Source organism: Macaca mulatta, chromosome 18 (assembly GCF_049350105.2).
Source record: "Macaca mulatta isolate MMU2019108-1 chromosome 18, T2T-MMU8v2.0, whole genome shotgun sequence".
In the NCBI taxonomy this organism is placed as follows: domain Eukaryota; kingdom Metazoa; phylum Chordata; class Mammalia; order Primates; family Cercopithecidae; genus Macaca; species Macaca mulatta.
In genome coordinates, this window is record NC_133423.1 from 80,442,134 (window position 1) to 80,459,036 (window position 16,903).

The 16,903-nt window shown below is 42.7% G+C and overlaps 1 protein-coding gene across 8 annotated transcripts in view; it reads left to right on the plus strand.

Annotated features, from left to right (window-relative positions):
* Window positions 1-297: 297 nt before the first annotated feature.
* Window positions 298-16,903, plus strand: part of RALBP1 (ralA binding protein 1) — a 62,156-nt gene continuing 45,550 nt past the window's right edge. For 2 of the 8 annotated variants that reach the window (XM_077975261.1, XM_077975257.1), the window contains exons 1-2: window positions 847-1,022; window positions 6,827-6,942. The gene's annotated coding sequence lies outside the window, so the exon portion shown is untranslated. Of the gene's footprint in view, window positions 509-846; window positions 1,023-6,826; window positions 6,943-15,762; window positions 15,880-16,165; window positions 16,205-16,903 lie in introns of those variants that run through there. The other 6 variants (XM_028837978.2, XM_028837980.2, XM_077975260.1 and 3 more) reach the window with 5 other exon arrangements.

Sequence of the window (16,903 nt, forward strand, 5' to 3'; positions counted from 1 at the left end):
CTGCCACATTTCAGAAAACACGAAGACTGCTGAAACCCTGTTTCCAGCCTTCGCTATGCATTAGCAGAGCAACTCAACAAGCCTGGGTGAAAGGCTTCTCGAAGAAATTCAGTTATCTCTACTGCCAGCCAAACACGGGCTGGGCTGCTCGGTAACTGCTGAGCCGGGGGCGCGCTGGAGCCCCGCAGAAGCCCACACCCGCTTCAGGAATTCCGTGGATGTTCCCGACAGAGGTTTATTCCCGCCTCTCCCTACAGGCCTACGGCGCTCCTTCCTCCAACCCCACACCCAGTCGAAGGCGGGGCAGCAGCCCCACCCAGGGGCAGGCCGGGCGGCCCCCAGGCCGGTTTAACTGGTTGGAACGACGAAAGCACGCTGGCGCAAGGAAAGTTCTCAACTTCGGGAGCTGAGGCGCAGGCTGGCCAGAGCGTGGAGAGGGAAGCTCTCTCCATCCTCTGGGCCGTTGCAGGACATGCCCACGAGACACCTTTGCCAGCACCACACCGGGGTAAGTGTCCGTCCCCGCATCCCGCAAGGCCAGCGACTGCGCAGGCGCCTGCAGAGCACTGGCGCTCGGCGCGTTCTCTCGCCTTCTTCTTTAGTCTCCTCAGCGAGCCTGGGGACGAAGGAGGCGCGGTGCCTCCTGGGTGTTGTAGTTTGCTTCCTTGGCAAAAGGCCTTCTGGCTAGTTGGATGCCGGGGCCTCGGGAACTACGCCTCCCAGCGCGACCCGCGCGAGAGCACAGGGCGCCTGCCCTTGACGGCTTCAGCCGTCTGAGCGGAGAGGAGGATCCGGGAAGCCGGCTGCGGCGGGAGGAGGGAATGCGCGTGCGCGCTGGACCGGCTCGTCCTGTTCCGTCCCAATCATTGTAAACAGGCGGAGGCTGGGCGGGGTGGGAATGGGGCGCCCGAGGCCGGCCTGGGGCGCAGCGCAGGAGGCGGCTCCGGTGGCTGCGGCGGCAGAGTGAGCGCGAGGAGGCGGAGGCTGCGGCGGGGCGGGCGGTCGCGCGGCGGCAGGCACAGGTCAGTCCCAGGGAGCGGTCGCGTGCGAGGGTCGCGGCGATGCCCCTGGAGTGCCCGAGGAGCCCTCTCCCGCGCCGGCCTCGCGCCTGCGTCTGTCAGGCAGCGTGTGGGGCTCGGTGCTCGCAGCCCTCGGGTTTGAAGTTGGGGGCGGGGGGCGTGGCTGCCCCCTCGTCGGTTTCTCCCGGGAAACCTTCGCCCCAGTTTTCGCCCCCCTGGCCGTGCGTCCCTCCCACTGGCCGACGGGCCTCCCTTCGTGGCGTCCGCGTTTGTGGTGCTCTCGGGGGCCAGGCGTGGAGAGTTAGGAGTCCCCAGGCCTCGGGGAAGCTCTTGGGGGGCGCCTGGACAGAGGTGAGGGGATCCAGCCCTCACGGTTGGATCGTGCCCGGCATAGTAGCCAGGCTCCGGGGCTTACCCAGGGGACCAGGACAGGCTCCTGGTGTCGCCCGCCGCTGGCACTGAGCAGTGGGCGCCTTTGGTGCTGCGGTCCTTCCTTCAGGTTTCCGTGGGAATGGACGGACAGATCTGGATGGAGTTGAGATTTCTTTTCACAACTCATGTTCAACTATGTGTGTTGCCAAAATGCTCTTAATTGAGGTCAGTTTTCTCCCTCTTTTTAAAAACCTGATCGTTGTGAGAGTGAAACAGGTTTTACGGAATATTTCACACCTGCGTCTTCCCTGAAGTAATTCTGCTGCTTCAACTTTTGGGATTCAGTATTACAAAGCCTTCCTCTTGAGCAAGGCCTAGTACAGTTCTTCAAGGTCCCTAGCATGTTAGTTCGAGGTGTTTTGAACGTGCATGTACAGGAAGTGCAGCCGTTTGGCCGTTGAGTTAGTGCACCATCCAGCCTTGTTAGAAAAGCTTTCGCTGAATTTTTTATTTAGTGGAGTGGTCGTGTCCTAAGGCTGCAGTACTTTGGGGAGTATTCCATCATACTTGGCAGTTATTCACGAAATACTGAATATGTGATAAGGTTTGTTTTGGTGCTCGGCACTTCTAAATGAATAAGTGGGACTGTGAGTAAGAAAGATCACCTCACTTTCTGTTTTTAGAGTTATTTTGGTGATTTGATAACTCCTTTCTGTCTTTGTGAAGGTAATTACTGTTAAGCTGGAGTGGCAGTAGTAGGGGTAGGAAGGTCAGTAGAGTGGTTCCCACTTCTCATTCAAAGTATCTGGTGGATCCAAGTGGAGTAGATTAGTTAACAGTAGCATTGTTTTTTATTTCTTATTTTTTGAGACGGAGTTTCGCTCTTGTTACCCAGGTTGGAGTGCAATGGCATGATCTCAGCTCATCACAACCTCCGCCTCCCAGGTTCAAACGATTCTGCAGCCTCAGCCTCCCGAGGGGATTACAGGCATGCACCATCACGCCTGGCTAATTTTATATTTTTAGTAGAGACAGATTTTCTCCATGTTGATCAGGCTGGTCTTGAACTCCCGACCTCAGGTGATCTGCCCGCCTAGGCCTCCCAAAGCGCTGGGATTACAGGCGTGCGCCACCGCAGCCGCCCAACAGTAGCTTTTGAGAAGTAACTCTTTTTTTTTTTTTTTTTTTTTTTTTGAGACGGAGTCTCGCTGTGTCACCCAGGCTGGAGTGCAGTGGCCTGATCTCGGCTCACTGCAAGCTCCGCCTCCCGGGTTCACGCCATTCTCCCGCCTCAGCCTCCCAAGTAGCTGAGACTACAGGCGCCCGCCACCACGCCCGGCTAGTTTTTTGTATTTTTAGTAGAGACGGGGTTTCACCATGTTAGCCAGGATAGTCTCGATCTCCTGACCTCGTGATCCACCCGCCTCGGCCTCCCAAAGTGCTGGGATTAGAGGCTTGAGCCACCGCGCCCGGCGGAGAAGTAACTCTTTAAACAAGGTATCTCGAAACAATGTAATACAATGTAATACAACTTAGTTTGCTATCTCTTCAAAATATTGTTTCTAATTATAGATCTTATTGGGACTATTTCTCCCCTAATTTAGAATAGGAAAGTGTTATCAGAAAGTGCATAATAACCTTAATTTGCACAGTTATATTTGCATAGTTGTTTGCTTGGCAAGAAGAGATCGGGCCCAGAATTAACCCAAAAGAATATTATTTCTGTTTTGAAAGATCCCTGATAGCAACTTATGTTAGTTTATATAAAAGGATACAAGGAAAAATGCGGATTATTTAGAATACAGGAATTACTATGTAGAAAGTACTGCGACCAGGTGAAGAGGACTTAAAGATACACACGGCAATGTTTCTGCCTTCAGGGGAGTTGAACCTTATCTCTTTCTTTCACTGTCGACTAGTACAAGATTGTTTTGATTGAAGAACGTATGCTGGTACAGTGGATGTACAAAGGAGATAGTGGTCAGTTTCTTAAGGAGGTAGTGGCCAGTTTCTTAAAGTGAAGAAAAGGAGAGCTGAAGAAGAGGAAAACTGTAAGGAAGAAAAACTATGTAGAAGGTGATGAAAATAAGAAGTGTACAGGCGTAGAAAGAATGGGCATTTAGGTAGGAGCAGTGTGAGAAAAAGCATGGGAGTCTAAAATTACAGAATAGCATCTGCAAAAATAGCAAGTGTAATACAGGGTGGTGGCAAGACCTGAAACTGGGGAGATAGGCAGAGACCAAATTATGGATCTTGCAGACCATCAAAGTCATTACAATTTTATCTTATAAGCAAATAGGAGTCATTGAGAGGACAAAGAAGAGACCTAAGCTAGCTAAGCCCATTTTTAACCCTCTGCTATATAGGTCAGGCACTGCATTAGGTACTGTATATTTTATGTCCTTAAGCTTAAATAAGGCTTAGTCATGACTGATGCAGAAATTGCGGGGCTGGGGCAGGGGTGGGGAAGGAACTTTTAGAGGGAAAGGTGGACAGAAACGTAGGTTAGAAGGAACATGGAACACTTTTTTTCCAATACAAACACCATCACTCGGTTTTATTGGTTTTGTTATATTAACCTCTGAAGTAGGCGATTATTGGTGTGAACATACATTTTTAAAAACATATGGAGTCAAGAGTACAAGAATGTCAACTCAGTGCAAGTACTGTTGGTGAGCATTATGTCCTGAGGATGAAATCGGAGGACCAACAAGCCCAGGAGGCTTCACAACCAACACCGCCCAAAAGGACAGCAGACCAGGCTTCAGAGCGGAACCGCCTTCTCCATGTAAACTTTTGACGTAAACTTTATGCTTCAGGATGGCCTCTTCTGCTCCGAGAGCCTCTCCTTCCGCGTCCCAAGTTTGGGAATGGCCCGGCGGGGCTCAGGCCCAGGTGGTGGAGGCCCCGGTGTGGCAGCCCCGTGCTGTCCATGATCCCAGGAGTCGAGTTCAGAAGCCCCCGCTGCGGTGGGTTGGCGGCTTCGCCGTAGCTGAGCTAGTCTTCCAATGGAAACTCAGTAAAAAAAGAGTCGGCGCCATCCGCCTGAGCGCGGGTTTCCTCCTGAGCTAGGGGCTCGGCTGCCTCAGGCGCAGAAGGGTGTGCTGCCGGCCTCGATCAGGGCGAGCAGCTCCCTGGGGGCGCCCGCAGCCGGGGTGTCCTGGGGCGCAGCAGGTGGAAAGGCGCGGGCCAGGGGTGCAGTCAGCACAGAATATGGAAGAGAATGGGAAGTTGTTTTCTGTAACTGTGGCATTAGTTGTGGTGATAAGTAGCAGAAGATGAGGTTGCACAGATCCTCAAAAGTATTGCATGCCGTTCCAGGGACCTTACTATTTCTTCCTGTAGATAATAATAGGGTTTGTGTATTTTAATGAAAAAGGAGACATTATATGATTTTTATTTTATTTTTTTACTTTTTTGAGATAAGGTCTCACTGTGTCACCCAGGCTGAAATGAAGTGGCACTCACCGCCCTCCATCATGGCTCACTGCAGCCTCGACTTCCCGGGCTCCAGCGATCCTCCCACCTCAGCTTCACGAGTAGCTGGGACCACAGGTGAAGGCCACCACACCTGGCTAGTTTTTTTTTTTCTCTTTTTTGGTAGAGATGGGGTTTTGCTATGTTGCCCAGGCTGTTCTTAAACTTTGAGCTCAGGCAGTCCACCCGCCTCGGCCTCCCCAAGTGCTGGGATTACAAGTGTGAGCCACCGTTCCGGCCAACATTTTTATTTTAGAAAGATCATTCTGGAATTGTAGAGTAAGCATTTGAGAGGGGATGGAGAGAAGGTAAGAATGGATGTAGAAAGACTATTTAGGAGGTTTTTGCAGTAATCGAAGTGAGAAATAAGGGTCCAAACTTAGGCAGTGTTAGAGGGGATATGAAGGAGGAGGGAAATAGAAATATTTAGAAAGTAGAATTCATAGGATTCAGCAACAGTTGGATATGGGGAGTGAGGGGAAAATAGTAGAATAAGATGACTTGGATTTTAACTTGGGTGATTGAATAGACAATGGTAAAATATACTGAGACAGGGAATTCAGGAAGAGAAGCATATTGGAGGAGAAGTAGTATTTTAGCTTCTGAACATATTGAGTGGAAGTTATCTGTGAAACATCCAGGTGGAATCATCTGCTTTGGAATTGTGAATGTGGATTTGGAGTACAATATAACAGGCTATGTTATGAGTGGTATCTGAATTCTTTGATTTAGATAATACCAAATACGAAGAGTTTGTTGACATAAAATAGTTCTGGAAATAGGCCGTGGAGAACATTTAAAGCTAGATAGAAGAAGAGCTGGAAAAGGAAATTCCTAAGTGTTTGGAGATGTAGAGAAATAATGAGAAAATGTCATAGAAGCCAAAATGGGATCTGGCACCATCACAACTCACTACAACCTCCACCTCCCGGGCTCAAGCCATCCTCCTACCTCAGCCTCTCAAGCAGCTGGGACTGCAGGCACATACCACCACACCTGGCTAATTTTTGTATTTTTGGTAGGAATGGGGTTTTGCCATGTTGCCCAGGCTGGTCTTGAACTCCTGGGCTCAAGTGATCTGCCTGCCTTGGCCTCCCAAGTGCTAGGATTACAGGTGTGAGCCACTGCATTGGGCTGGGATCATTTTTAAAGGAAGTTATACTTTACAATCAACTCTCAAGAAAAAATATAAATTAATATTTTTTTAAAAAAGGAAAACCTCAGGCACAGTGGCTCACGCCTGTCATCCCAGCACTTTGGGAAGCTGAGATGGGAGGATTGCTTGAGCCAAAGAGTTTGAGACCAGCCTGGACAACATAGGGAGACTAGCGTCTCTGCAAAAAAATTAAAAACAATTAGCTGACTCTGGTGGTGCACACCTGTGGTCCCAGCTACCCAGGAGGCTGAGGTGGGATCCCTTGATCGTGGGAGGTTGAGGCTGCAGTGAGCAGTGATTGTGCCACTGCATTGCAGCATGAGTGACAGAGTGGGACCCTGTCCTAAAAAAAAGGAAAACCATACTTTAAATGCTTTGAAAAGTTGAGCGAAACACGTTATTAAGAGTCTATTGATTTGATATTGAGGAGGTTATTCAATTTGATAACTTATGTGAGAACAGTTTTGATAGAATGGTTGGGGGAGGAAGTAGGTTTCATTGAGTTGAGAAGTTGAGGTTAGAGAGTGGAAAAGCATATGTAGATTATTTACATAAATCAATTTTTGCCATGAAGGGGATAATAGAAAGAGGTGGTAGCAGAGGGTGGTAAAGGGTTGAGAGAGATTGTTAACATGGCAAAGACTTGAACCTGCTTTTCTTTTTTAAAACAGCTTTGTTGAAATATAATTAATGTACCCATAAAATTCACCCCTTTTAATTGTACAATTCATTGGTATGTAGGCATGTATTTATTCATTGGTCTGTGTGACTTAATTTTTTTTTTTTTTTTTTTTTGAGACAGAGTCATACTCTGTTGCCCATGCCGAGTGCAGTGGTGCAGCCACAGCTCATCGCAGCTTGACTTCCCAGGCTCAGATGATCCTCCCACTTCAGCCTCCTGACTAGCTGGGACTACAGGTGTGTGCCACCATGTCTGGCTAATTTTTTGTATTTTTTTGTAGAGACAGGGTTTTGCCATATTGCCCAGGCTGGTCTCAAACTCCTGGGCTCAAGTGATCCACCTCTCTTGGCTTCCCAAAGTGCTGGGCTTACAGGCATGAGCCACCACGCCCAGCCTCGTTGGTTTTTACTGCAGATGCTTCTCTACTTCTGACACAGTTACATCCTGATAAACCCATAGCAATTTGAAAATATTGTAAGTGGAAAATGCATTTAATGCACCTAACATCATAGCTTAGCCTCGCCTACTGTAAACATTCTCAGAATACTTACATTAACCTACAAAATTCTCTAACACAAAGTTTATTTTATAATAAAGTGTGGAATATCTCATCTAATTTATTGAATACTGAAAGTGAAAAACAGAATGATTATATGGATACCGTTGTAAAGCTGAAAAATCCCAAGGTGAAACATTGTATGTTGGGGACAGTCTGTATATACAGAGTTGTACAGCCATCACCACAGTCAATTTTAGAACATTTTCATTACTTCCCCAAAAAACCTGCTTCCCATTAGCAGTAGTCACTCACTATTTCCCCTGCCCTCATTAATCTCCTTCTGTATCTCTTGATATTTCAGATATTCTGGATATTTCATATAAAGGAAACCATACATGCGATCTTTTGCAACTGCTTTCCCTCACTTAATGTTTTCAAGGTTCATCCATATTGTAGGATATATTAGTACTTCATATTTTTTATTGCAAAACAGTTCTCTCTATCTGGGTATACCACATTTCATTTATCCATTTATTAGTTGAACATCTAAGTTGTTTCTCCTTTTTGACTATTGTGAATAATGCTGGTGTGAATATTCATGTACAAGTTTTTGTGTGGGCATATGTTTTCATTTCTCTTGTGTATGTGCTGAGGAGCAGAATTACTGGGTGTGATATTATACAATAAGTAATATATATTTGGTCTTTGTCTCTGGTTCCTAGCCCAGAACTTCAAAGATCCTTGGAACTTCCTGAGTAGTAGAGGTAATAGAGCATATTTTGGTATTTGTAATAAGTCTCTTTCAGTCACATCTGAATTTATGCTAATAAAGTGATTCTTGGTAGGCCCCTAGACAAGTTCAGGATGGAAGCTGGTTACCAGAAGAACCAACTATGTGGATTAGAGAGCTGGAACTTGCAGTCCCACCCCTGGATGGGTGAGGTGGTGGTAGTGAGGACTGGGTTTTGAGTTCAGTTACCATGGGACCTCCATAAAATCTTCTAAACAGTGGGTTTCAGAGAGATTCTGGGTTGGTGAATGCATCCTTATGCTGGGAAGGTGTTGCTTCAACTCCATGGGACAGAAACTCTTATACCTGGAACCCATCTCAGCCTCACCCTTGTGCCTTTTGATTTGGTTGTTTATTTTTATCCTTTATAATAAACTGATAGGCATAAGTAAAGTGTTCCCCTGAGTTTTAGTGAGCCATTCTTGCAAATTATTGAACATGAGGAGGGGGTTGTGGGAACCCCAGTTTATAGCTGTTTGGTCAGAAGTACAGGTGGCAGTGTGCAGCTTATGGCCGGTGACTGAAGTGAAGGTAGTCTTGTGGAACTGCGCCTGTGGAGTCTGACATAAACCCTGGGCAGTTAGTGTCAGAATTGAATTATAGGGCACTCAGTTGGTGTCTGGAAAGTTGGAAAACTGTATTGGTATGGAAAAACACTTCCACATGTGGTGTCAGAAGTGTTGACAGAAAACAGCTCATGTGGTAACTCTTGTTTAACAGTTTAAGGAACTGCCAAATTATTTCCCAAAGCGACTGCACCATTTTATAATCCAATTCTTCAATTTCTCTACATCTTTGCCAATACTTGCCATTTGCTTTTTAAAATTTTAGCTATCTTGATGTGAAGCGGTGTTATGTTGGGGGTTAGATTTTCATTTTCCTGGTGGCTGAGATGTTGAACATCTTTTCATGTGCTCATTGGCCATTTGTATATTCACTTTGTAGAAATGTCTACTGAAGTCCTTTGTCCATTTTTAAATTGTATTGTTTGTTATTGAAATAGTTCTTTGTATGTTTGGTTACTAAATGCTTATCGGATGTATGATTTACAAATACTTCTGTTTTCTGGGTTGTCTTTTCACTTTCTTGATAATATCCTTTTGAAGCATTAAAAGTTTAAATTTTACGGTATAATTTATCTGGTTTTTTTTTTTGTTTGTTACACAGGCTTTTGGTGTCATATCTACATTGCCAAATCCAAGGAATGAAGATTTACTCCATACTTTCTTCTAAGAGTTCTATGGTTTTAGTTCTTATATTCAGTTGTTGGTCCATATTTTTATATGGTGTGAGATAGGGGTCTACCTTTTTTTTTTTTTTGAGACAAAATCTCTGTCGCTCAGGCTGGAGTGCAGTGGCACAATCTCAGGTTACTGCAACCTCCGCCTCCCAGGTTCAAGCGATTCTCATGCTTCGGCCTGCTGAGTAGCTGGGATTACAGGCGTGTGCTACCACGCCCAGCCAATTTTTGTATTTTTAGTAGAGAGGGGATTTCACCACATTGGCCAGGCTGGTCTTGAACTCCTGGCCTCAAGTGATCCAGCCACCTTGGCCTCCCAAAGTGCTGGGATTACAGGCGTGAGCCTCTGTGCTCTGCCAGAGGGGGTCCACTTTTTTGCATGTGGTAATCTAGTTGTCCCATCCTCATGTGTTGAAGAGATCATTATTTCCTGATTGAGTGGTCCTGACATCCTTGTTGAAAAATCAGTTGACCACAAATGTCTGGGTTTTTCCCCCTGGACTCTTGGTTTGATTCTGTTGGTTGATATAGCTATCCTTATGCCAGGCACCATGTGCTATTTTGATTACTGTAGCTGTGTAGTACATTTTGAAATTGAAATGTGTGAATTCTTCGACTTTGCTGTTTCCAATATTTGTTGGCTATTCAGGGTCCCTTGCAATTCCTTATGAAACTGAGGATCCATTTCTGTAAAAAAAGTCATTGGAATTTTAATAGAGATTGCATTGAATTTGTAAAATACTTTGGGTAGTATTTCTGTTTTAAAAATATTAAGTCTTCCAATCCATTAACATGGGATGTCTTTTCAGTTACTTAGTTTGTCTTTAATTTCTTGCGCAATGTTTGTAGTTATCAGTGTCAAGTCTTTCACTTCCCTGGTTAAATTTATTTCTATTTATTTTTTTTGGATGCTGTTGCAAATGAAATTGTTTTTTAGATTTGTTTTTCACAATGTTTATTGCCTAGTGTTTAGATATACAATTTATTTTCTGTCACCTTATATCGTGTGACTTTGCTGAACTCCTTATTAGTTCCCATAGTTTTCTAGTGTATTTTTTTGAGTTTTGTGTATAAGATCATGCTGTCTGTAAATAGAGATAGTTTTACGTCTTCTTTTCCTATATGGTTATCTTTTATTTATTTATTTTTCCTTCCTAATTGCCCAGGCTAGAACTTCCCATACAAGCTAAATGAAAGTGACAATAACAGACTTCCCTGTCTTGTTCCTTATCTTAGGAGTAAAGCTTCCAGTCTTTTACCATTTAGTATAATGTTAACTGTGGATTTTTTCTTTCTTTTGAGACACGGTCTCATTCTGTCACCCAGGCTGGAGTGCAGTGGTGCAGTTATGGCTCACTGCAGCCTTGACCTCCCAGGCTCTTGTGATACTCCCACTTCAGCCTCCTGAGTAGCTGGGACTACAGGCATGAGCCACTATGCCTGGCTAATTTTTGTATACTTTATAAAGACAGGGTCTCGCTATGTTGCCCAGGCTGGTCTCGAGCTCCTGGGCTCAAGCTTCTGCTTCAGCCTCGCAAAATGCTGGGATTATAGGCATGAGCCACCATGCCTAGCAGCTGTGGGTTTTTCATTGATGCCCTGTATTGGTTTAAGGATGTTCCCTCTGTTCCTAGTTTGTTGAGTACCTTGTTGAGTGTTTGTCAAATGTGTTGCTTAATTATCTACATGTTTTTGAAGTTTTCAATATTTTGTCTGTTACTGATTTTCAGTTTCATTTCGTTGTGATCAGAGAACGTACTTTGTATGATTTTAGTCTTTTACAGTTTATTGAGGCATGTTTTATTCCCTAACATACGGTCTGTCCTGAGACTGTTCCATGTGCACTTGAGATGGATTTGTATTACACTGTCTTTGGGTGGGGTGTTCTATGGTTGTCTGATAGGTCTAGTTGGTTTATAGTGTTGTTCAAGTCTTCTTTTTCATTGTTGATCTTCTCTCTAGTCTATCTATTATTGAAAAGGAAGTATTGGAGTCTCCGTTTATCATTGAACTGCCTCTTTCGCTTCTCAATTCTGTCAGTTTTTGTTTTGTATCTTTTGGAGGCTCTGTTGTTATGTGCAATATATGTTTACAATTGTTGTATCTTGTTGATGGATTTACCTATTTATCATTATATAATATTTAAGAGAGAGTCTATATTGTTTGGTATTAGCATAGACTTTCTTTTATTTTTATCTTTTTTTGAGACGGAGTCTCACTCTGTTGCTTACGCTGGAGTGCAGTGGCACTATCTCAGCTCACCACAACCCTGCCTCCCAGGTTCAAGCGATCCTCCAGCTTCAGCCCCCGTAGTAGCTGGGACTACAGGCATGCGCCACCATGTCTGGCTGATTTTTATATTTTTAGTAGAGACAGAGTTTCGCCATGTTGGCCAGGCTGGTCTCAAACTCCTGACCTCAGGTGATCCACCTGCCTCAGTCTCCCAAAGTGCTGGGATTACCGATGTGAGCCACTGCACCCAGCCTAACAAAGACTTTCTGGCTTCCTTTTGGTTACTGTTTGCGTGGAATATCTTTTTCTTTCTTTTTTCCTTTTTAAACGGAGTCTTGCTCTGTCACCAGGCTGGAGTGCAGCTGCACGATCTCGGCTCACTATATAATCTCCACTTCCCGGGTTCAAGCAATTCTCCTGTCTCAGTCTCCTGAGTAGCTGGGACTACAGGCACGTGCCACCATGCCCGGCTAATTTTTGTATTTTTAATAGAGACAGGGTTTCACCATGTTGGCCAGGATGGTCTCCATCTCTTGACCTCATAATCCGCCCGCCTCGGTCCCCCAAAGTGCTGGGATTACAGGTGTGAGCTTCTGTGCCCAGCCTGGAATATCTTTCTATCCTTTTACTTTCAGCTTATTTCTGTCTTCGAATCTAAAGTCTCTATAGACAGTCTACAATTGCATCTTGGTTTTTAAATGTGTCTGCCAATAACTATCTTTTAATTGAGGAGTTTTATTTATTTACATATTACTGATAAGAAAGAATTTCTGCCATATTGCTATTTGTTTTTGATATTTTTTTGTTCCTCAGTTCTTCCATTGCTGCCTCCTTTTGTGTTAAATACTTTTCATTGTATCATTTTAATTCCTTTATGTTTCATATGTAATATATGTTCATAGTAGTTGACCTGGGATTACAATTAATATCTTAATTTATAACTATCTAGTTCAGATTAATATCAACGTAATTTTAATAGTGTAGAAAACTTTACTCCTATGTAGTCGTACCCCCTTTATGCTGTTACTGCCACAATTACATCTTTATACATTGTATGCTCATCAACACTGATTTACAATTATTGCTTTATGCAGTTATTTAACTCAGATAGGAGAAAAAAAGAAATACAAACAAAATACATTTATACTCTCTTTAATATTTACCTACATACCTTTTTTTTTTTTTTTTTTTTTTTTGAGACAAGGTCTTGCTCTGTTGCCTAGGCTGGAGTGCAGTGGCATGATCATGGCTCACTGTAGCCTTGACCTCCTGGGCTCAAGTGATCCACCTTGGCCCCCCAAACTGTTGGGATTATAGGCGTGAGCCATCATGCCTGACTCTAATTACCTTTACCAGTGTTCTTTATTCATGTGGATTTGAGTATCGTCTAGTTAGTGTTATTTCATATCAGCATGATGGACTCCCTTTAGCATATTTTTTTAATAGGGTAGGTCTACTAGCAGTGAGTTCTGTCAGTTTTTCTTAATCTAGGAATGTCTTAATTTTTCTTTTTCTTCTTCTTTTTTTTTTTTTTTTTGAGACAGAGTCTCATCACTCTGTTGCCCAGGCTGGAGTGCAGTGGTGTGTGATCTCAGCTCACTGCAACCTCCACCTCATGGGCCTAAGTGACCCACCTCAGCCTTCTGAGTAGCTGAGACGACACCCAGCTGATTTTTTATTTTTACTTTTTGTATTTTTTGTAGAGATGGGATTTTGCCATGTTGCTCAGGCTGGTCTTGAACTCCTGGGCTCAAGTGATCTGCCTGCCTCAGCCTCCCATATCTCTCTTAGGTTCTGTTTAAGGGATTCTGTATGTTCACTGATTCTTTGTTCTGCCTGCCCAAATAAGCTATTGAGCCCTTCTAGTGAATTTTCCATCTCAGTTATTGTACTTTTCAATTCCATAATTTCTATTAGATTTTTAAAAACATTCTCTTTATCGATACTCTCTTTTTGATGAAACCAAATTCTCCTGCTTTCCTTCAGTTTTTAAGACATGGTTTCTTTTAGCTTTAGAACATACTTAAAATAGTTGATTTAAAGTTCTTATGTGGTAAGTCCAGTCAGTGTCTGGGCATCCTTAGGGACAGTTTCTTTTTTTTCCTTTTTTTGTGAGGCAGAGTTTTGCTCTGTAGCCCAGGCTGGAATCCAGTGGCGCAATCTTGGCTCACTGCAACCTCCGCCTCCCAGGTTCAAGCAACTTTGCCGTCTTGGCGTCCCAAAGTTCTGGGATTACAGGCGTGAGCCACGGTGCCTGGCCTGGAACAGTTTGTGATTGCCTTTTTTTTTTTTTTTTTAAGTGGCTCATTCCTTCTTGTTTTCTTTGCATATGTGTAACTTTTTGATGAAATTGGACATTTTGACTCCATTGCTATATTTCCCAGTTTCTTTACAGATGAATAGGCATCTGGATGAGATATAAATAATATGATTATCTTTTTAGTTAAAAACATTTAAAATTTAGTTTATTTTCAAAAAGATAATACCCATGGTACATAAAGGTTAAACTGTCTCTCCCCCTTTACCCTTTTCTCAGCTGAGATCTCTTTGAAGGGATAAAAACTTAGTACTTCCTTGTATATTCTTCCAGAGATGTTTTATATACATGCAAGTAGTATGTGTGAACATGTAAATATTCTATTCTAAACAGTCATGAGGAAGTAATACGTACAGGAAGGGAATCAGTATTTGCTGACACCTACTGTGTAACAGGCACTGAGCCTGTTTCTTTATATTTGAGGGAAGTTTTTCAATCTGATCGCCTTGAAAGTTTATATAATTATTTTATGAAGCTTTTGTATAAAATGTTATTGAAAACAAAAATACTGGCAGAAGTCATTTGGAATTGCTTCTAGAGTTGGCAGCATGATGTGTTGAACCGTGGCAGTCCATCAACAAGTGAAGGTTAAATTAGTTCAGAAGCACTAAAAATTGAGAACCAGGTATTGTGATAGGTTGAAAATAAAACTGTATACCATTGCCGATGTTTAAAAATGAGGTATACTTGTCAGTTATAAAACTGTTATTGTGTGACTAGAACTTTCCTTATAAGCTTTTTTATATGTATTGACTTTTCATAGTCTGCCAGTATAGGTGCCATCAGAAAAATGTATAATAAGGAACTATTATTGAGAAATAAGGAGAATTGAGGGGAGGATGAAGGAAGAAAGATTTTTAAGGAAAATGCAAAAATTGAAGTAGGACATTAGCAGTTTTCAGTGTTTCCTTCCAAAGTAGAAATACCATATTTTTTTTTAAATTTTTTGGTTTTTTTGAGCTGGAGTCTTGCTCTGTCGTGCAGGCTGGAATGCAGTGGTGTGATCTTGTCTCACTGCAACCTCCACCTTCTGGGTTGAAGCAATTCTCCTGCCTCAGCCTCCCGAGTAGCTGGGACTAGAGCCATGCACTACTACACCTGGCTGATTTTTGTATTTTTAGTAGAGACAGGGTTTCACCATTTAGGCTGGTCTCGAACTCCTGACCTCAGGCAATCTGCCTGCCTCGGCCTCCCAAAGTTCTGGAATTACAGGTGTGAGCCACTGTGCCTGGCTTCAAAATAGGAATATGAATCAAGAACTTAGACTTTCTGCTTGAGAGAATTATGAGAAAAGAAATTGCAGATATAAAGCTGAAGAAAAGCTTACTACGTCCATTTTGTTACCACTACTGAGGTAACAAACAATTGAAAGGCAGTGGGTAAAATTCTAAGTTTTTCAACAAAGTTTAGCATTTTAAGGAAAAACAAACATATTACAACATTAGAGTTTGCTTCTTCAAATATTCCTCAGGTTACTTTTCAAATTTATGTCTTAGAAGCATTATGATTGTATAAAAATTTTTTGTAGTCAACTGAAGCCATAAAAGCATAATTTCCTTCCTTTTGGTCTAAATGATAGAATAGTTTTACATGATGATAACGAGTTATAGAATATAAGTTACAAGACAGGAACAGTCTGCTAATGTGTGTGTGTGGAGAGAGAGTGTGTGTGTGTGTGTGTGTGTGTGTATAAACATTTTTTAAACAAATAATGATTGTTACTTTTAACAACTTAATTTTAACTTTTGTTTGTTATCATAGTTTAGTAAATGGTGCTTTTACTTTCTGCTTTTCTTTAATCAAAATAATTCACTATGTAGGTAAAGAGTTTAGTTACTGTGTAACATTTTAATCCCAAATCTTGACTTTTGGCCTATTTTGCCTGCTTAAGATTAGTATTCTACTTCTGTCTCCAGATTTTATTTAATTGCAGGAAATAATGCAGCAGCTGTTGTTAATTCTTTTTTTTCTTTTTTAGGCAGAGTCTCCCTCTGTCACCTGGAGTGCAGCAGCATGATCTTGGCTAACTGCTACCTCAGCCTCCTGGGTTCAAGTGATTCTTATGCCCCAGCCTCTTGAGTCTCTGTGATTACAGGTGTGCACCATCATGCCCAGCACATTTTTTCTATTTTTAGTAGAGATGGGGTTTCACCATGTTGGCTAGGCTGGTCTCCAACTCCTGGCCTCAAGTGATCCTCCCACCCCAGCCTCCCAAAGTGCTGGGATTACAAATGTGAGCTGCTGTTAATTCTTATGCAGTACCTTTACATCCTAGATAGTAATTTTATTCCTATTTTCCATTTCTTTTCTCTAAAATGTTACCTTGTGATATGGTTTGGCTATGTCTCCATCCAAACCTCATCTTGAATTGTATCTTCCAGAATTCCCACGTGTTTTGAAAAGGAGCGACCCAGAGGGAGGTAATTGAGTCATGGGAGCCCGTCTTTCCCATGCTATTCTCGTGACAGTGAATAAGTCTCATGAGATCTGATGGGTTTATCAGGGATTTCCACTTTGGCTTCTTCCTCATTTTCTCTTGCCACTACCATGTAAAAAGAGCCGTTAGCCTCCCACCATAATTCTGAGGCTTCCCCAGCCATGTGGAACTGTAAGTCCAATTAAACCTCTTTTTGTTCCCAACTTCAGGTATGTCTTTATCAGCAGCATAAAAACGAACCAATACACCTTAACTGAAATCTTCATGGGGTGGTGGTTCTTACTTAACCAAGATAATTGACCACTTTATAACTTTTGAGCAGCTCTCTACATTTAAATGTTTAGAGATCACCTATTAAGGAAACTTCTACTTAGAATTGTCAGCTGAGGATTTTCTCTGACTGTCGTGGGTGATATTGGACCTACTTGTTTTTCTGTATCAGTAGTTAATGTTAATAATTTAAGGTAATTTTTCCCTCAATCTCATTTTTAGGAAATTTTTTTTGAAGAAAATTATAAACATAGACTTTATTAAAATTACAAAAATAGACTTTGTTTTTTTAGAGCTGCGTTTGTGTTATAGTTCACTCCTGGTATGTTTTACATTCCATGTGTTTAGACGAATGAATAATGAACATGTATCCACCACTAAAGTACCAATACAGAGTAGTTTCACTGCCCTG